General features: G+C 45.0%; 1 protein-coding gene across 3 annotated transcripts in view; it reads right to left on the bottom strand.

Annotated features, from left to right (window-relative positions):
• The window catches only part of TBCEL (tubulin folding cofactor E like), a 71,165-nt gene extending 61,991 nt beyond the window's left edge, over positions 1-9,174 (bottom strand). Inside the window, exons 1-2 of one of the 3 annotated variants that reach the window (XM_068241006.1) lie at positions 9,154-9,174; positions 8,736-8,805 (exon numbers count right to left, since the gene is read on the bottom strand). The gene's annotated coding sequence lies outside the window, so the exon portion shown is untranslated. Of the gene's footprint in view, positions 1-8,735; positions 8,806-9,067 lie in introns of all 3 variants that reach the window. The other 2 variants (XM_068241005.1, XM_068241004.1) reach the window with 2 other exon arrangements.
• Positions 9,175-20,256: the final 11,082 nt, after the last annotated feature.

The following is a 20,256-nucleotide window of genomic DNA, read 5'->3' as shown; positions in this document are numbered from 1 at the left end:
CCCCAGTATAGCTCCCTCCACAGTAGCCAGATGTGGCCCCAGTAATGGTCATTCCTTCTCCCCATAGCCAGATATGCCCCAAAGATGATACAGCTGTGCCTCAAGATGCCCCTAGATGGCATCATAGATATGAGACACAGATATTGCCACACAGGAAGAACACCCGATCATTGCACCGCTGACACATTGTTGGCACACTCTGCTCCACAAGCCAGGGGACACAGGTAGTCTTGAGCAGAGCACTCTGCACACCATGTTGCAGGGGTTGGGGGGACACTGATACAGCAGGGAGCCAGCTGGCAAGAGCAGGATCACTAGTACAAGATCTCCTCTGCCAGTAACAAAACCTGCTCTACCATCCGCTCTGCTCCACTGACTCGCATATAAGCCAAGGGGGTAACTTTTCAGCACATTTTTTGTGCTGAAAAACTAGACTTATATGTGAGTATATAGGGTATACAGCACTGACATCTCCTGCACCACTTTCCTAGAGTATATAGTTATGATTACTAACTGTCCCTCAGAGGGACTCACAATCTAATCCCTACCATAGTCATATGTCCATCATAGTCTACAGTGTTCTCCCCAGAATTTTTTTCCAGCCGGGTGGCATGAAAAAGCAGCCAGGTGGGGCGAGATGAAAATGCAGGGCAATTCTGCTTACAGCATAGGAGGAGGTGAGGAGGTGAGCCGATGACAGCCAGGTGGTCACCAAATCTAGCCGGGTGGAGCACCCGGCTAAAAGAGCCTGGGGAGAACACTGGTCTAGGGCCAATTTAGGAAGAAGCCAATTCACTTATCTGTGTGTTTTGGGGCGTGGGAGGAAACTGGGATGCCTGGAGGAAACCCACTCAGACACGGGGAGAACATACAAATTCCATGCAAATAGTGCCCATACTCCATAAGATGTGCTATCAATTACACAACTGTGTTTTGAGCTTCTTACCCATCTACGATACTGGGTCATGATCCAGCAGCACCAGTATCCAAGCATAGAGTATCATGCCTTGGGGGAATGCCTGGGCCAGTGGGTGGATGGTTGTCTCCAACCCTTGGTCCAACGGTTACCCGTTTTTTTACGTGACACAACACATTTACTCAACAGCCTGGAACCCTTAAGAGTGGTCTGGCGAGTTTACATGGGTCACGATGGATGTGGCCGCGCTCTATTCTTCCATCCCCCATGACCTTGCCCTCAAGGCATTGGACTTTCATATCCAGAAATATGGTTTATTTTCCATTGCTATCAGGGACTTCCTCATGTTGGCGGTGGATCATCTGTTGACTCATAATTATTTTATGTTTGATGGGGTTTTCTACCTCCAGAGGTGCGGAGCTTCTATGGGAGCTAAGTTCTCCCCATCCCTGGCAAATTTGTTCATGGGGTGGTGGGAGGAGCTCCGCATCTTTGGAGGGGAGAACCCCTTTACTGATTATATTTTTTGGTACGGGAGGTACATAGATGATCTGCTGCTGATATGGGGGGGGGGGTCCCCCAGATGTTCTGCCTGAATTTTTGACATACTGTAATCATAACAGTCTCAACTTATCTTTTACCATGTGTCATAGCCCTACTGAGATAGACTATTTGGATCTGACTCTGTGTGGCTCTGAGACTACAGGCAGAATCATCACCAAAACTTTTAGGAAAGCCTGTGCTGGGAATTCACTTTTGTTGGCTTCCAGCTGTCATCCAGGCCATACTTTGAGGGCGATTCCTTACGGGGAGATGGTGAGAGCTGCTCGCAATTGCTCCGATCCGAGTGCTTTGGGACGGGAGTTGGATTTGGTGGGGGAGAGACTCCGGGAGCGGGGATATAAAAGCTCATTGATACAGAAAGCAAGACAGCAGGTGATAGAGAGGGATCGGCGGGATCTCCTGGGTGCAGGATCTGGGGGCAGGATCAGGCGTAAAAGAAATTTGACTTTTACAACTCCTTATAGTTTAGAGTACAATAAGGTGATTAATATAATAAAAAAATATTTGCCGGTCCTGCATTCGGACCCCAAACTCCGTAGGATCCTAGAGGAGGGCTGTACATTCTCCGCACACCGTGCCCCTACTTTGGGGACCTGTCTCTCCCCGAGTCTTTTCTCCACCTCCCCTAGACCTGTTCCAACATGGTTGGCCCACAAGGGTTCCTTTAGGTGCGGGTACAGCACCTGCAGGTACTGCTGCGTCCAAACCAAACACGCGAGATTAATTCTATCTCCAAAGGTGAGAGATTTGTGATGAAACAATACATAAATTGTAATTCTAGCAATGTAGTCTATCTCATCACCTGTGTTGCTTGTGGACTGCAGTACGTGGGTTGCACCACCCGCCCTTTAAGGCAGCGTATCTCAGAGCATTTTAATGGTCCGGCTAGGTGCATGAGGAACAAAGCATATGTTTCTCAGGTATCTAGTGTATCCAAGCACTTTTTGAGGGTACATCGGGGTGATATGGGTAGTTTGACCTTCCAGGGTATTGATAGGGTAGCTTGCCCACCCAGAGGAGGTGATCTACACAGAATCTTATTAAAACGGGAGGCCCTGTGGATATGGCGACTAGGCACACGCATACCAACAGGCTTGAACTCTAGAATGGATGTCAGCCTTACATACGATATCAGGGCCTAACTTTTATGACCTTTTGATTCTATCTGCTCTCCCCTTGCCCTCTGCTTTTTTGATCCCTCTCCGGGATATAGTTTCATTTGTATTTTGTCTTGTCTCTAAGCCATATATTTGTCTTGATGCTTAACCATGTCATCTTTGGTTTTTAAACATTTTTTTTTACATATCTCCTGTTTGTATATTGGTTATACCATTTTATATGTATATTGTACATGTTACTTTAAGAGCTAAGGCCATGCCCCTTGTGGGCTGGCACTTGACTACTTAAACCTGTGATGAATATGTGTATGCTGGCTATGATTAAAGGGAACCTAAACTCAGAGGGATATGGATTTTTTCTTTTTAAACAATACCAGTTACCTGGCAGCCCTGATCTCTTTAGCTGCAATAGTGGCTGAATCACACACCTGAAACAAGCATGCAGCTAATCCAGTCTGACTTCAGTCAGAGCACCTGATCTGCATGCTTGTTGATGGGCTGTGGCTAAAAGTATTAGAGACACAGGATCAGCAGGCGATTCAGGCAACTGGTATTATTTTAAAAGAAAAATCCACATCCTTCTCAGTTTAGGTTCCCTTTAAGGAGCCTTGAGCTCCGATACGCGTCAGCCTTTTTGTTCTTCTGATGTGCTAATAAAATTGAAGGAAGTTTTTTACCCACCCATGGTGTAGCGGGACATCCTTTTTCTGTTCATACTTTTAAGACCCATGATCCCTGCTCCTTTGGTTGTAGCGATTCCACTTCTCCCATACTGCATAGAGTATCATGTAGCCCAGTTATGGCTTTCTAATACTGTTCTAACAGGCATAACTATATTGGAATTCATGGTTTATTTAAATTGCCATAAACCAACCATTACCTGAGTATGAAAGTTACACTTTGCTCTTGTCACCCTGGGGCTAATCCTGGAAGTAAGGATAGAAAGGCTGTTACTTTAGTGATCACCTAGAACGCTATTGGCGACCTATTACGATACATAGCTATACCATAATTCCATCTTAGATCATTTTATTACACATTGCATCTGCAGTGGTCTAACCTACTGCCAGAAAAGCACATATTATTGCTCATTTCTTTGGGGAATTGTTAATGGATAATGTGGCAGACTTCAGTAAGCACTAATGTAACAAGAGGTGCAATGGAAGTAATAGAAAATTCCCTTGCCTCCTCTGCTGAGAAATTTCCTGCGACAGAGACATATATAGATTATCTAAATTAAGGTATAGTGTTTTTCAAAGACAGCTGGTCAAATTAGATGGTGTCTTTCACAGTCAAGGCTCCACTCCAGCAGAGGAGGCTGCCAGGCCCAGTTATAAACGAATCTTGCACCACATGTAGGGCACTCTTCTGCAGCAATAATGGCCTGTACACACTTGCAACGTATGTTGCCCCATACATTTGTTAGACATCATTTCAGGTGCCTTTTCCACTTGTGACCAGGTGTCCACTGATGTCAGCACAAAGCTCGTTAGCTGCTGAAAAACCATTCCAAATAGCTACTGTTATACCACTTTATGTGCCAGCAGCTTGCTTCAGCTTTCTTCCCTCTCCCCCACCAAAGGATTGCACAAGCTGACTGGGAGATAGCTACACATCATGTTTGTACCACCTCCTGGACACACAACACTTCCAATGATCCCTAGCAATGACTTTAGGAACTTTAGTGAAAGGGGGGAGGGGGGGGGGGAACAATACATTGCAAACGGCAAAGTTAAAAACTATAAGAGAGATAAATAAATGATTGATATTCACCATGTAATTTGTTCATATTGTTTATCCCACAATTAGCCTGCATGTAATCATCTTTACTACTACTACTGGCAGGCATGAAAAAGAAAACAGACAGCACCCACTGCTAGTATCGATAACTACAAAGGTTAGGCTAAAAGGTCTACTTGCTGAATAGGTGCTGGCTTACTGAACAGGAAGGGATGAGATTTAAACCCTGGCCTCCTGTGTCAGAGGCAGAGCCAGTACACTATCCAGCCAGAGGCTGGCAGTTACTTTTTTGCATGAATTTACTGCCTTTGTGTACTGGCAAAGTGCCAACCTGCATAAAATCTACATTATCTCTGTAGAACTGTTACTTAATATGTACTATGATGAGGACTTAGGAGAGCGGATAGATAATCTGTAGACAACATAAAAACAGGGATTCAAAAAGACAGGAGCTGTTTTTACTGATAAAAATAAAGTGTGCAATTAGCGCAAAGTTCACCTAATTCAGCTCAGTTCAGTGATGGTGCTGATGGGTTCAGCATTGCCCTTACATGGCTTAGCTGCCAGGGCTATCATTTTCACTGGCATAGTGGGTATGTAGCCTCTCCCACTCCAAGGCATCTGTCTGTCTGGAGGTTCTGTCATACATATGACCGGGTCAGAGCTCCCCACAGAGTAATACTAGGTGGCGCATGTGTACTAGTCCTGCTGTCTAAAGGTTTAGGTTTGACTGCGATTTAAAATAGGTCAGAATATCCTAATTACATAATTTTTCTATACTCACTGTGCTCTAATAACTGATGTTGTCTCCTGCACTGACTGTCGCTTAAACAGGACTCTATTTCCCAAGATCCCTTGGGGTGGCTGTTATCTGTTAATAAAACAATCCTATGTCTTGTGCGCTCACGGAATCTGATAATTATACTAGTGTGCCAGTATTATTACTCGTAAATAACATGAAAATAGTAAAAATCCTTTCAAACAATCCAATGTCTTATTTACGTGTCCATGGATCGCTGCACCAATCATCAAGCATTGATGTATACAACAGTTCTCCTTTAAGATGCTGCGCTCATATGTGCTTGTAATCTTCTTAAAGTTGTATCACTCAAACATGAAAGAAATAATAAAGACCATAGCGTGATACTGTCTTATAGTAGTGCCGCTTCCCTTAACACCAAGTGCTGTTAGAAAAACTTTACTCGTGCGTCCACAACAAATCACCAGGTTACACAGGTCCTCACCATGTGCTGTCGCTGCCAGCCACAGACAGCAACAATAACACCTCCAAACTCTGAAACATGCACACTCTCCCCGGTGCTTCTAGATGGCCCTCAAGAAATCATATGTGGCCTCTCACCTTCTACTCTGCTGCCCAAGTTATAAGACAGCAAATACGCTCAAACTCCCAAACGGATCTTTCACAGCCACTTCTTTAGCAGATAGAACTCCAATGACCAGAAGCTTCACATCAGCCTATTAACTGAAAGGCTCCACATAGCATAAAACCATACACTTTATTGCAGTAAATATAAAATAGTGCACTCACAATTTCTCCATAAAATCAAGCATATCATATAAAATCCTCCACGCCAGCTCCGTCCGCCCGTAGCTCCTCCCTACGCGTTTCGTGCATGCGCACTCATCAGGGGCATCTTAAAGGAGAACTGTTATCTGTTAATACTTTACTGACAACAAAGACAGTTTGAAGTTAGGCTGGCCAGTGAATGACACAATACATAAGGATAGGGTCACCCTAACAAGCGCCTATTGCCATTCCATCATACAAAGTGTCCTATTTTCCGGTGATTTCTGAAAAAGAAGCTTTACACAAACGGCTTTACACAAGTTGGTCCTGATGCACTAACTAGCGGTAATATTGCTGTATGGAGACAGCCCACAGCAATATTACTGGTACTACCGCAGCAGTGTGAGTTAGGCTACTAGCGCGACCCACTGTACTCAAGCAATGCGCAGGTTGCTACAGTAACGCACATTGCTAATGTGCATTACTGTAGCAATGCTTGTGGTACTTGAGTGCGCTAATAACGTAAATTGCGGTACACTGCTGAGGTAGCACCAGTAATATTGTCATGCGCTGTCTTCGCATGCATGCAAAACGTCTACCATTTGCTTGCATTTCTGCCTTTTCTTTTGAAATATTCTGTATCATTTTTGTAAAAGTACTTGTGGTCTGGGGTTCAGTACTACAGTGTGTTTTATGTTTGCAATTCAAAGCTCAGATGGCTGAATTACCAATCAGGTTTTATCTCTTAGGGCACATTCACAGTGGTGCGTTGCGGTGTAATGGACGCTTTGTAACATGGCTTACCGCAATGCAATGCAACAATGTGGCCAGTGTGTTGTGGTACGCAGTGCGGCATGTTAACTCACTGCATGCAGTGTGTTACTGCAAAAGGCATGCGTAAAAGGGTTACAGTGAAACCTACTTTTCATTGACTATATACTTCACTGTATATGACGCAATGAGCGGTTAACAAGCCCAGCCATTTTCCCAGTCTGTTTTATTCCTGCTGTCACATTCCACAGTTTCACTTTTGCTATAGAATTACCATTGACAAAGACTATCATTTAACCATTTGATGTTATTAACACTTAACTTTCAATTCAAACTGGCATCTAGCTAAGAATTTCCAAAATTGACAGAGAGCTCAAACTGCACTTTTTCTGCCACAGTACTCTGTGTCCCCTGTTTGGAGTACTGTTGCTTTGAGATTGTCCAGAAATTTCCACTTGCTACATGAGTAATTAAGTTACACAGAGCAGGAATTTTTGTTACTCATGTTCAACACCTGCACTAATCTACTGACTGTCAACAATCATTTACACGCTTATCATAACGTTACTGAAACAACTTGTTACTGGTAACTTGAGAGATGCACTCCGTGGCAGGCTATGGAGGAAGGGAAGTTGATTACATTTGCCAAATATGTGGGGATGGGCAAGCTGAAACAAATATGTGTAACTCCAATCCTCTGTTGGTGATTTTATGAGGCCAATGGTTTTGTTACTCCCAAAGGTGCGATTTTCTATTCTCTCCCTAGATTTTCATTCACATTTTATTACACTGGAAGATGCAGGTTGTGAGTCATAACAAGGTGATAAGTAGTGATAAAGTTATTGGCGGATGAATGGGAGGAGCGCTAAAAAGTGAAAATTGCTCTGGTCTTTAAGGGGAACACAACCTGTAGTGTTCAAGCATTTGGGCAACTTTCGGCATTATGCATGATATTCAAGTATAAATACAGTGTGTGCTATTTTTTATTTTTTTAGCAAATGTTTAGCATGCATGGGTTGTACTCAGACATGCGCAATATGGAAGCACTCATACATGGACAGGAGCGTAGCCGAAAAGAAGAACAGAATCCTGCACAGCAGTGGTGGGCTGGTAGAGGATCTGGGAAGCCTTTTGGACCATCCAGAGGCTTCCCATTATACTTATATAAGACGGTTTGCTTTACAGTAACCATGAACCGGGGCCAAATCCTTTAAATAAAGCCTATTTAAAAGCCCATTCTTGGCCTACGCTTGTTTTTATATTCAACGAAAACCTCCAATCGAATATGGAATAACCCCCCACAGTGAAAACGCAAAAATTGGAACTACACAAGCACAAGTTGCGATTCACACACAGAAAGGCAGCTAGCCCTTATTTACAAGCACTCTCTTTAACTGCGCAGGCGCAAACTGAAATCAGGCCTGCACACTGTATAATAGCTCTGCACTACTCAGAAGAACTTCTGGGTGGCATGGGAGCAATAGGGACAAGGAGGGACCCAATGGCAACAGGCAGTTTCTTCAAAGGTTTTACCCTGGTTCAGGGTTATTTAATACTTCTGCAACTAATTACTTTTAAAAGAAACTAACATTTTAATGGGTGTAAAGTACAAATGTTACTCCTACTGACTGTCCAATCCAATAACACATCAAGGAGTTCTTCTTTAAAGTGGACCTGAACTCTTCCACAGGACACAAGGAAAATAGAAAGACATGCATTCAGTGTTTTTAAAGAGAAGAGCCTGTCTATTTTTTCCTCATCTGTAAGTAATCACAAGTGTAATTTGAGCTCTCAGCTTTGTCAGTGCAGACACAGCTAATATGTAAACATTGGATGTTAACCCTTTGTCTGCTTCCATGAAAGCAGGGAGTAGACACCCTGCAGATTTATTGCAGTTCTGTGAGATTTAACAAATATTTTTTTAAAAATGTTAGTATGCTGCTGCTTATCTTTTAGAGCAGAGTATGTTCTGAGTTCTGGTCTGCTTCAAAATGCCAAGACCAGCGTTACCGGCACCCCTAATAGGAATATTCTGAGCAATGAGTGACTGCCTTTGTAAATACAATATATGACCTTAGACACAAGCTCTATGACTTACCAACTAGAGGGCTTCTATTCCACCTCTCACATAGGTGGACCCTTTATTCCAAATGTTATTCCACCTGCCTCTGTAAGCAGAAGGGGACACAGTCAGATCAAACAGCTTTCAACAAAGAACGTCATTTTATATAGCTATTTATCCATGAAATGAGCTCAGATCAGTATCTCCTGCCTGTCAGTCACAGCATCAGCCTAAACTAACCAATCAGGGCTGCGAGAACCTGCCATTCAGGGCATACAGAAGGTGATGGAAAAGTAACAGAAGGGACCAGCATTCATTCAGTACCTCTAAATCTCTCATTATGCACGACAGACAACATAAACACGTACAGCAATAACCATATCCAAGCACTAATGCCAATACAGCTATCTCGGCAGTAGCGGTACTAAAGCACCAGCACCTCTGGAGGACTCACCGTGCCCACTGCGCATGCGTCAGCAAAACTCGCGTTGCAAAAAAAGAAGAAAAAAAACAGCGAACGAGCGAGATTTCTCTGCGCAGGCGCAGTAGTAGGTTTCTGCGTCATGTCCCGCTTGTTATTGTTGCAAGTGGTGTACTGTAGATGAGAGTGGGAGAAGAAGGAGGAGGTGCGAGCTCGCTCAGAGCAGCAGAGGCACTGGCAGAGCAAGAGCATGAGCATGTGGTTAGAATGATTGCCGCTCAACTTGCCTCAAACTCACACGAGCAGCCAGCTCATTCAGCTCACTCACTGGGGATTCAGGCAATCTGTGACTGTGTGGAAGCCAGGAGGAGTGACCTCTTCAGCCGTGCCAGCTCAGCTGAGAGCCACGGGGTGAGAGAGAGACTGGAGTCTGCAGAGGGCCCAACCCTCCCTCAGAGCAGGCAGCTCCTGGAGAGTAAGGAGAGAGAGAGCGATGCCCAGCCAAACTTACACAGACAGACAGTGCTGCCTGTTGTGGCAGCAAGCAAAGGCTCCTCATCGTCATCACCCAAAACTAAAAGGCAGCTGAGCAGACAGCAGCAGCCTGAATTGAGTCTGTAGATGTGTGTATGTGTTTATATAGAGCGTATGTGCGGTGTTTGTGTGCGTGTGTGTGTGTGTGTGTGTGTGTGTGTGTGTATATATAGAGCGTGTGTGTGTATATAGAGCGTGTGTGTGTATATAGAGCGTGTGTGTGTATATAGAGCGTGTGTGTGTATATAGAGCGTGTGTGTGTGTATATAGAGCGTGTGTGTGTATATATAGAGCGTGTGTGTGTAAATAGAGCGTGTGTGTGTATATAGAGCGTGTGTGTGTATATAGAGCGTGTGTGTGTATATATAGAGCGTGTGTGTGTATATATAGAGCGTGTGTGTGTATATATAGAGCGTGTGTGTGTATATATAGAGCGTGTGTGTGTATATATAGAGCGTGTGTGTGTATATATAGAGCGTGTGTGTGTATATATAGAGCGTGTGTGTGTATATATAGAGCGTGTGTGTGTGTATGTAGAGCGTGTGTGTGTGTATGTAGAGCGTGTGTGTGTGTGTATGTAGAGTGTGTGTGTATGTATATAGAGCGTGTGTGTGTGTATATAGGGCGTGTGTGTGTGTATATAGGGCGTGTGTGTGTGTATATAGAGCGTGTGTGTGTGTATATAGAGCGTGTGTGTGTGTATATAGAGCGTGTGTGTGTGTGTGTATATAGAGCGTGAGTGTGTGTATATAGAGCATGTGTGTGTGTGTGTATATAGAGCGTGTGTGTATATAGAGTGTGTGTGTGTGTATATAGAGTGTGTGTGTGTGTATATAGAGTGTGTGTGTGTGTGTATATAGAGCGTGTGTGTGTGTATATAGAGTGTGTGTGTGTGTATATAGAGTGTGTGTGTGTGTATATAGAGTGTGTGTGTGTGTATATAGAGTGTGTGTGTGTGTGTATATAGAGTGTGTGTGTGTGTGTATATAGAGTGTGTGTGTGTGTATATAGAGTGTGTGTGTGTGTATATAGAGTGTGTGTGTGTGTATATAGAGTGTGTGTGTGTGTGTATATAGAGCGTGTGTGTGTGTATATAGAGCGTGTGTGTGTGTATATAGAGCGTGTGTGTGTGTGTATATAGAGCGTGTGTGTGTGTGTATATAGAGTGTGTGTGTATATAGAGCGCGTGTGTGTGTGTATATAGAGCGCGTGTGTGTGTGTATATAGAGCGCGCGTGTGTGTGTATATAGAGCGTGTGTGTGTGTATATAGAGCGCGTGTGTGTATATATATATATATATATGTATGTATATAGAGTGTGTGTGCGTGTGTATATAGAGTGTGTGTGCGTGTGTATATAGAGTGTGTGTGCGTGTGTATATAGAGTGTGTGTGCGTATATATAGAGTGTGTGTGCGTATATATAGAGTGTGTGCGCGTATATATAGAGTGTGTGCGCGTATATATAGAGTGTGTGCGCGTATATATAGAGTGTGTGCGCGTATATATAGAGTGTGTGCGCGTATATAGAGTGTGTGTGCGTGTATATAGAGTGTGTGTGCGTGTATGTAGAGTGTGTGTGCGTGTATATAGAGTGTGTGTGCGTGTATATAGAGTGTGTGTGCGTGTATATAGTGTGTGCGTGTATATAGCGTGTGCGTGTATATAGCGTGTGTGTGTATATAGAGCATGTGTGTGTATATAGAGCATGTGTGTGCGTGTATATAGCGTGTGTGTGTATATAGAGCATGTGTGTGCGTGTATATAGAGCGCGTGTGTGCGTGTATATAGAGCGCGTGTGTGCGTGTATATAGAGTGTGTGTGCGTGTATATAGAGCGTGTATGTAGAGCGTGTGTGCGTGTATATAGAGCGTGTGTGCGTATATAGAGCGTGTGTGCGTATATAGAGCATGTGTGCGTATATAGAGCATGTGTGCGTATATAGAGCATGTGTGCGTATATAGAGCATGTGTGCGTATATAGAGCATGTGTGCGTGCGTGTATATAGAGCATGTGTGCGTGCGTGTATATAGAGCATGTGTGTGCGTGCGTGTATATAGAGCGTGTGTGTGTGTGCGCGCGCGTGTATATAGAGCGTGTGTGTGTGCACGCGTGTATGTAGAGCGTGTGTGCGCGTGAGTGTATATAGAGCGCGTGCGTGCGTGTATATAGAGTGCGTGTATATAGAGTGTGTGTGCATGTATATAGAGCGTGTGTGTGTGCGTGTATACAGAGCATGTGTGTGTGTGTGTGCATGTATACAGAGCATGTGTGTGTGTGCGTGTATACAGAGCATGTGTGTGTGTGCGTGTATATAGAGCGTGTGTATAGAGCGTGTGTGTGTGCGTGTATATAGAGCGTGTGTGGGCGCGTGTATATAGAGCGTGTGCACGTGTGTATATATAGAGTGTGTGCGCGCGCGTGTATATAGAGCATGTGTGCGCGCGCGTGTATATAGAGCATGTGTGTGCGCGCGTGTATATAGAGCATGTGTGTGCATGTATATAGAGCATGTGTGTGTGTGTGCATGTATATAGAGTGTGTGTGTGTGTGTGCGTGTATATAGAGCGTGTGTGTGTGCGTGTATATAGAGCGTGTGTGCGCGCGTGTATATAGAGCGTGTGTGTGCGCGTGTATATAGAGCGTGTGTGTGCGCGTGTATATAGAGCGTGTGTGTGCGCGTGTATATAGAGCGTGTGTGTGCGCGTGTATATAGAGCGTGTGCTTGTATATAGAGCGTGTGTCTGGGTGCGTGTATACAGAGCATGTGTGTGTATGCAGCACAGTGTTCTCCCCAGAAATGTTTTCCAGCCGGGTGGCATGAATAAGTAGCCGGTTGGGGTGAGATGAGAGAATGCAGGGTCGGAGCTTCTCTGCACAACTCTGCTTACAGCAGAGTAGGAGGTGAGCTGATGAACAGCTGAGTGCTCACCAAAACTAGCCGGGTGGAGCACCCAGCTAAAAGAGCCAGGGGAGAACACTGGAACGTGTGTGTATGCATGTATATAGAGCGTATGTGTGATGTGTATGCATTGAGAGCGTTTCCCCCCATCAAAAACTGCATGCCCTCCTCCCCTTCAGTGTAACACTCCCTCCCTTACCCCATAGCAAGCATGGGCAGTAAATCCCCACACTCCTTCTGGGCTGTTTGCACTGCCGTACCCCCCCCCCCCCCTCCCTTTCCTTTTACCTAACAGACCTGACCAACCTTTGTGTACTTTAGATGTTATTAATTATTTATACTTACTGGGGGCTTCTTCTAGCCCCATAAGGTGTGTGGGCTCCCGCGCTGTCCACTCTGGCTGCTCTGTTCACTTGATACCCCCCCACCCCAGTTTTCTGGTCAGTCGTGTGATTCTGCACATGCGCAACCTGGCCACTACTGCACAACCTGCAGAGAGCTATGGGGGGGGGGAGGGGGGGGGTGCGCACATGGCACAGAAGCGGGTGGCTGTCCAGATTACTGGGGGGGGTTATCAAGTGAATGGGGCAGCTGGTGAGGTAGCTCACGCACCTCATGGGGCCGGAGGAAGCCCAGGTAAGTATAATGCTGCCTTCAAGAGACCCAGACCGAGCCTAATGATAGGTACACACTATTCAATTTTCTGACAGATTTACTGTCAGATCGATTATTTCCAACAGGTCTGATCTGATTTTGGATCAATTTTCCATAGAAGTGAACGGAAAATCAATCAGAAACCAGATCAGACTTGTTGGAAATAATTGATCTGACAGTAAATCTGTAAGAAAATTGTATAGTGTGTACCTAGCATTAAAGGATCTCTGACCTGAGTGAGGGATAAGGAGGTTGACATTCATTTCCACTTAATGCCAGTTGCCTGGCTGCCCAGCTGAGCTTTCTGGCATTAGTAGTGTCTGCATCACACACCTGAAACAAGCATGCAGCTAATCCAGTCACACTTCAGTCAGAGAAATCTGATCTGCATGCTTGTTCAGGGGCTGTGGCTAACAGTATTATGCTAGGTACACAGAATACAATTTTCTGACAGATTTACTGCAAGATTGATTATTTCCAACAGGTCTGATCTGATTGTCCGATCTTTTTTCCATAGAACTGAATGGAAAATCAATCGGAAAATTGATCAGAAATGAGATCAGACCTGTCAGAAATAATCGAGTTGACAATAAATCTGTCAGAAAATTGTAGCATGTGTCCCTAGCATTAGGGGCAGATGATTAGAAGGGCAGCCAGGAAATTTGCATTGTTTAAAAGGAAATAAATATGGCAGCCTCCATATTCCTCTCATGTCAGTGGTCGTTTAAAAACTCCGCAACAAACCACTCCCACTTTTAGGCCACACCCCTCAGGCCACACCCACAAGCCGGTATTTTTTCACCCTAAAGGTGGCAACCCTAGTGAGGTGTAACGTACTGAGGCTGGTAGTTTAAGGGGAATAGGCGAGATGAATGTGTATTTCTACTTGCTTAGCTCCTTACCGCAATGCAGTAATAAGTAGTGCTTTTAGTTGCCAAAAAGCCTGTAAAATACATTTCCAATAAATGAAGTTACAGTATAAGAAAATCTAACTTGCAGATATATGAGCTGGTAGCGTGGGAGATGCGCCTCTGTCACGGTCCTCCGTAAAAGAAGTACATTGATGGCAGAGGTGTACTACAGGGGAGCAGCTCTGCCTTCTACAGGGGGCCCAGAGCTGTAAAGGGGTCCCAATTACTACTACACTTTGTCCAATAAATGGTCCATCCTTCAGATAAGGCAGATAAGGTGTTGTGGCTATGCTTGTTATGTGTGTCAAGATAATGCATAGCTCCCAACTGTCCCTCTTTAGGAGGGACAGCTCCTCTGTCCTGCTTTCCCAGGGGTGTAGCAATAGGGGGTGCAGAGGTAGCAATCGCATTGGGGCCCGAAGAGCCCTCCCTCATCCTATACTATAACATCCCTGTGTCGCTGCGTCCGTCTTTTTAGCACTGTGCATGTGCAGGGACAAGACACAGAGACACTGCCGAGAGCCGAAGGAGGACGGGGCCAGGAGGGGCGGGCGGGGGTGCGCGGCGCATTAGCCTGTTTTTAAACGGGCTTAGGCTACTAGTCACAATATTAGCCCTCTATTAGTCCTGTGCGCATAATAATAACTTCTATAATAATAACTTCTATAGATACTTTGAATAGTGGTAATCATTAAACTATTCCCCATCCCCTTCTTGCACCTCTGACACTGTAGTTGCCATTGGCAGGTTTTGGTGCGCCGTATCAATGGTTAAGTATAGAGTGCTTGGGGGGCCCCATTGTAAAACTTGCATCGGGGCCCACAGCTCCCTAGCTACGCCACTGCTCTTTCCTCCTCATTTGTCCCTCTTTCTATGTAAATATTTGTATTTTTCTACTGAAAAATGTGTTTGATTGACTCTAAAACTTTATCTCCATCCTTTAAATTGATATATTTCTAATTTTAAAAGTTAATATGAAGGAAAATGAACCAGGATAGAAAGGTCCAGTGTCGTTTGAGTTATAAAACAACACATTTTTCTTATGAAATCTTTATAGTATTCATGACTAGGGGTGCGTCAGGGGCATGATTAGGCGTGTGGCTTAAGTGTCCCTCTTTCTCATCTCAAAAAGTTGGGAGGTATGGATAATGATGGACACACTTGTTTTATGACCCTTAGAAGATGGGCCCCGATTCTGTGTGAATCATAAGGTGTTGGCAATGGAAGGTGTGTGATAGTTGGGGGTCCCCACGAAAGTTTTGCTGTGGGGACCCATGATTTATAGTTACACTGCTGATCGTTGGCGTAATGGATAGCACTTTCTCACTTTGCAGTGCTGGCTTCCTAGCCAGGCCACTACATGCATGGAGTTTGTATGTTTTCCCCAAGTCTGCATGGGTTTCCTCCGGCATCTGGTTTCCTCCCACATCCCAAAAACACACAGATAAGTAGTGTTATGCACTACGAGTACTTCACTACTCTTAATCGAAATTTAAATTAGACCGCTGCCTGCGGCAGCGAGGGCGGTTGACTTACACATCCCGCTGCATTAGCTGATGCACTCCATGTCACTCCCATGTTTCTTTCTTCAGGGTTGAAGGAGGAACCATAGGAGTGATGTGGAATGTGAGTAGAGAACATTGGCTAAGCGGCGGCATGGGTAAGGTAACATAAGGCCCCCCACGGCCGCAGGCAGCGCTGTCTAATTTAAATTTCAATTATCAGTAGCTACGTATTTGTAGAAACTCGTGGTGCTCATTACAGATACATTGATTTTGGCTTCCTCTTAAAGTGGACCTGAACTCTTGCACAGGACAGAAGGAAAACAGAGAAATGCACCCTGTATGTATTTACAGAGTTTAGCCTGTTTAATTCCCCCTCATTTGTGCCTAATTACAAGTTGTAATCTGATCTCTCCCCGTGTCACATGACTGCCTATGGCAGAGACGGCAGATAAGCCCATCTGAAAGCACAGGCTGTTAATAATATGTCTACTTCCATGAAAGCAGGAAGTAGAAAGAGTGCAGGTCTATTTTAGGATTTGTATCAGCTGTAAAAAAAGAAATGTTTTTTGTTTAAAGGTTATGATGCTGTTGTGAATCTTTTATAGTAGAGAAGACATTTTGAGTTCAGGCCCACTTTAAAAATTGTCCCTAGGCTGCATGAGTGGAAGGGAGGAGAGGTATTGCCTGCCTAAACACCCACTGGGGGCATTCCTGTAGGCCTTCCCCAGCTGCCATTGGGCAGCTCTGCCTCTCCCTGGCCGCTCCCCCGCCTCCCTACACACTGCTCTGCGTGCGAGACACACAGAGCAGCTCTTCCAGTGTCGTGACTCCAGAGGTCACGGAAACTGAAGGTGGTGGATTGCAAGCCACAGCATCGGCGGGGATTGTGGCTACCTGATCCGATCAGCCCCACGGATCAGGTAGCATTGCTTTTTTTAAAACTATAATCCATACCTCAGGTTTACTTAAAGCTTTAGCTGTTTTGAGTCACACACCTGCAACAAGCAAGCAGCCAGGGGAGTCGAACCAGAGTCAAAACATCTGCTCTGCATGTTTATCCTGGGTCAATGACTTATAGTATTAGAGGCAGAGCACACACACAGAAGTCAGGCAACTGGAATTGCTTATAAGGGGATGAAGATGGCAGCCTCCATATTCTCACTTCAGGTTCCCTTTAACCATTTCAGCCCTGCACATATTACAATATGAATACACCAGTTATGAATAAAATGCAATGTCAGCTCTCAGAGCAAAACCATTGTACTTTGGGAACTTGTAATTTCCAAATGAATAATAATACTTATGCACAAAAGCAAATATGATAACTGTATGGGATATTAAAAGTAGGAAAACTTGCTTTTATTGAATATTATGTCAGTTTTATACCACTTTAAGTCTTCCTGTACTGGAAACAATATTAGACTGTCTCTGCTCCTAATGTTTTATTTCTTAGCTGTACTACACATACAAATCATTATATCATAATTTTTTTTTCGCTTCAGTGTCTCTTTAAGATCGATATGTGTTATAGCAATGGTATATAGAAATGTGTCCTGGTGTCTCATACTATTCACAGCTGCCATAGTGTGCCTAAATCCAGGTGTGCCGAAATCCAGGTTCATTCAGCTCTTAAAGGATACATTGGCGCTTAATTCTATAATTTACACCATGTATGTAAAGGTGCGCATAGGCTTACCACGCCTATAAAAAGCTCCCGGTACGGTGCAGTTATCGCCGCAGCATATCAGTGGGAGTATAAGCGCACTCCCGCTGGAAGATGTAGCTGGCGTGCGTGTCCTGAGCTTGTCGCTGGCCAGTGCACAGTGCACCTGCGCGGCCCTGGCCATGCATGCCCTTGTTAGTGCTCCCGTCACCAGTCAAATTAAAGCTGAGCCGCGCGGGGGACCGAAGGATCGTTGAGTACTGGCGTGGGTGCAGGGCGATTTGCTGGGGGCCGGTAAGTAAAACTGGCTTTTTTTTCTACATTTTTATTTTTATCCATTTTTGCTCCAGGAAATATCCAATATGGCCGCCGGCTCATACCCATTCTGATTCCAGGTTATGAGCTGTTCTGGATGTGCTGTCTAGGCTCTATGAGACTATAAACAAGCAGGGCTGCTGCTGCATTCATTATTCTGGCATGCTGTGCAGCTGTCTGTAGGAAGTGTCTCTCATAAAAGTGAAACTGCATAATGACTGCACAGTCAGTGCACACAGATCACACTGCCACACTTGTCTGTTGTTTGAGAGCTTCTTTCTCGGCAGCAGCAGCTCCTCCCAGTCATCAGAGCTCTGAGTATGCAAAGCAGGAAAGCTGAGCCATGAGGGGGCAGACTTGGGCATGAAAAGACTTCACAGAAGACTGGCTCAGCTATATTGATTCCAGGTCAAACCTAGACTGAATGCTCAGTCGGGGATTCTTATCACAACTCTGTGTGCTGCTGTATTAGTGAGAGAAGGGAAAGACATTGGAGAGATAGGGAAAGCGATAGTTAGGTCTGTTAGCTTGCTCCTTGCTGATATTTGTTGATGAAAAGCACCCCAAAACTGCTCTTTTGAGAGCTAATGTTCTTGTGATGTGTTTTTTTTTGTGTGTGTGTGTGCCACTGAGACTGCATATACAGCCCTGTCTGCCGCAGCTGGCCCTTGCTAATTGCTGTACTGTGCCAGGCCCAGCACATGCAGTGCATACCTTTCACTGCCTCTGTGTGACTGCACTTTGTATTATACCACCAGCTGTCAGGTCAAAAAAGTGTTCAGTACCTCATCTTTATTAAAATGAATAAGGCATGGATCCCGGAGGGCTACTACCTGCCCGAAGACTAAGTCAGTCCCCACACACAGCAGCTCTGCCTGCACACCGTGTGGCTGCCTGCCTCAAGACTAAGTCAGTCCCCACACACCACCTCTGCCTGCAAGCCACTTGACTGCCTTCTCCGCCACCACCAACAGGGTCCAGGACTTAAGGTGGATCCCTGGACTTTTATGGCCGCTGCTGTTATCAGCGGCTGCTACCAAACATAATAATAATTTTTCTGGTGTGTACATGCCTAATTTTTCTGGCTGCACTGCAACTGCAACAACAAAACAAAAGGCATGTACATGTGTCAATTCCCCTTCGTGATCGTTACCTTGCCACGGTGAAGGGGCTTGCGTATCACAATGAAGCAATGACTATATGAGTGAGTGTGTTGGAGGGCACACCTGACCCAAGACAATTTAGCTGCTTCATTGTGGACAGTTGTTCTGTCATTGAGCTACTTCAGCCCGACCATATGGGCTTGAAAACTGCCATGGCCTGCACTCTCGCCATTGTGCGCACCAGTCCAGGATGGCCATCACTACACAAACCGCTGTTTGCGGTGCATTACACAGTGAGTTTGGTCTGTCAATGTGACGCAGTATACTACTTATTACACTAAAAGGGGCAAATAGGGTACGGGATATCAACAACCTCTTATTGGCCTGTCTCACCCATATCGTACCTATCGTATCGGGAAATAATGGGCCCCTTGAAAAGTTATCCAAATATGTAGATCTCAAAATTAAGGACATAGTGAGGGAGCTACCTTCCTTTGTAATGGACACTGGTGATGTACTGGCAGGTTTGGAGGATGCATTTGTTGGGGAGGATTGGCTACTCGTTGGCCTGGACGTTGAGTCCCTTTTTACCTCAATACCCAACTCTATTGGCCTTGAGGCCCTGGAGCACTATTTATCCAAGTACTATGGAGGTTTTGAGACTCATGCCGATTTTGTTTTGGACGCTATGAAATTGATCCTTGAGAATAATTATTTTGAATTTGGGGGTTCAATCTACAGACAAAAGAGGGGGGTCACCATGGGGGCCGCTTGTTCCCCTGCCTATGCCTGCCTCCACCTAGGTTATTGGGAGCAGGAGGTGGTGAGGGGCAGGCCTGGATACCGGGAACATGTGGCCCTATGGCTAAGATATGTGGATGATGTCTTTGTTCTGTGGAGAGGCTCCAGACATGAATTAGATCTTTTTGTGACCGATTTAAATGTAAACAACAGAAACATTTTTCTCACCTATACCTGTGACCCCAATGAAATTTCCTTCCTGGACCTCCTAATTAGGAAAGATGGCAATTCCCTTGTTACCAGCACTTACAGGAAACCTACAGCTGGGAATACCCTCTTGTCTGCATCCAGCTCCCATCTTCCAGCACAAAAATGGGCAGTCCCTACGGGACAGTTCCTCCGTCTACGGAGGAACTGCAAAACTTTAGATGATTTTTAAAATGAAGCTGGAGATTTGAGGTGCAGGTTGCTGGCAAGGGGATACCCCAATCGGATTGTAATTTCCGCATATCACAGGGCTTTGGCCCGGGACAGGAGTGATTTATTGTCTAGGAGATCTGTGGGGGCACAAGGAGCCCCCCCCATCAATGATCCTAAACCCCAGACAGTCTCCCGTGTTGTCACAACTTATGGTGCTCATTTTGTCGAGATCCGACAGATCCTACAGAAATATTGGCACCTTTTGTTGAGGGATCCGGTCATGGCAGAAATTGTGGGGGATTACCCACATATGGCAGCCAGGAGATGTACCAATCTGGGGGATCTCCTGGTTTCCAGTGAATTTGGATGGGCAAAATCCCCTAAGAGGAA

This window comes from Hyperolius riggenbachi, chromosome 6 (genome assembly GCF_040937935.1).
Source record: "Hyperolius riggenbachi isolate aHypRig1 chromosome 6, aHypRig1.pri, whole genome shotgun sequence".
Lineage (NCBI taxonomy): Eukaryota > Metazoa > Chordata > Amphibia > Anura > Hyperoliidae > Hyperolius > Hyperolius riggenbachi.
The sequence above is the reverse complement of the archived record's forward strand: the minus strand, read 5'-3'. Positions and strand labels throughout refer to the sequence as shown.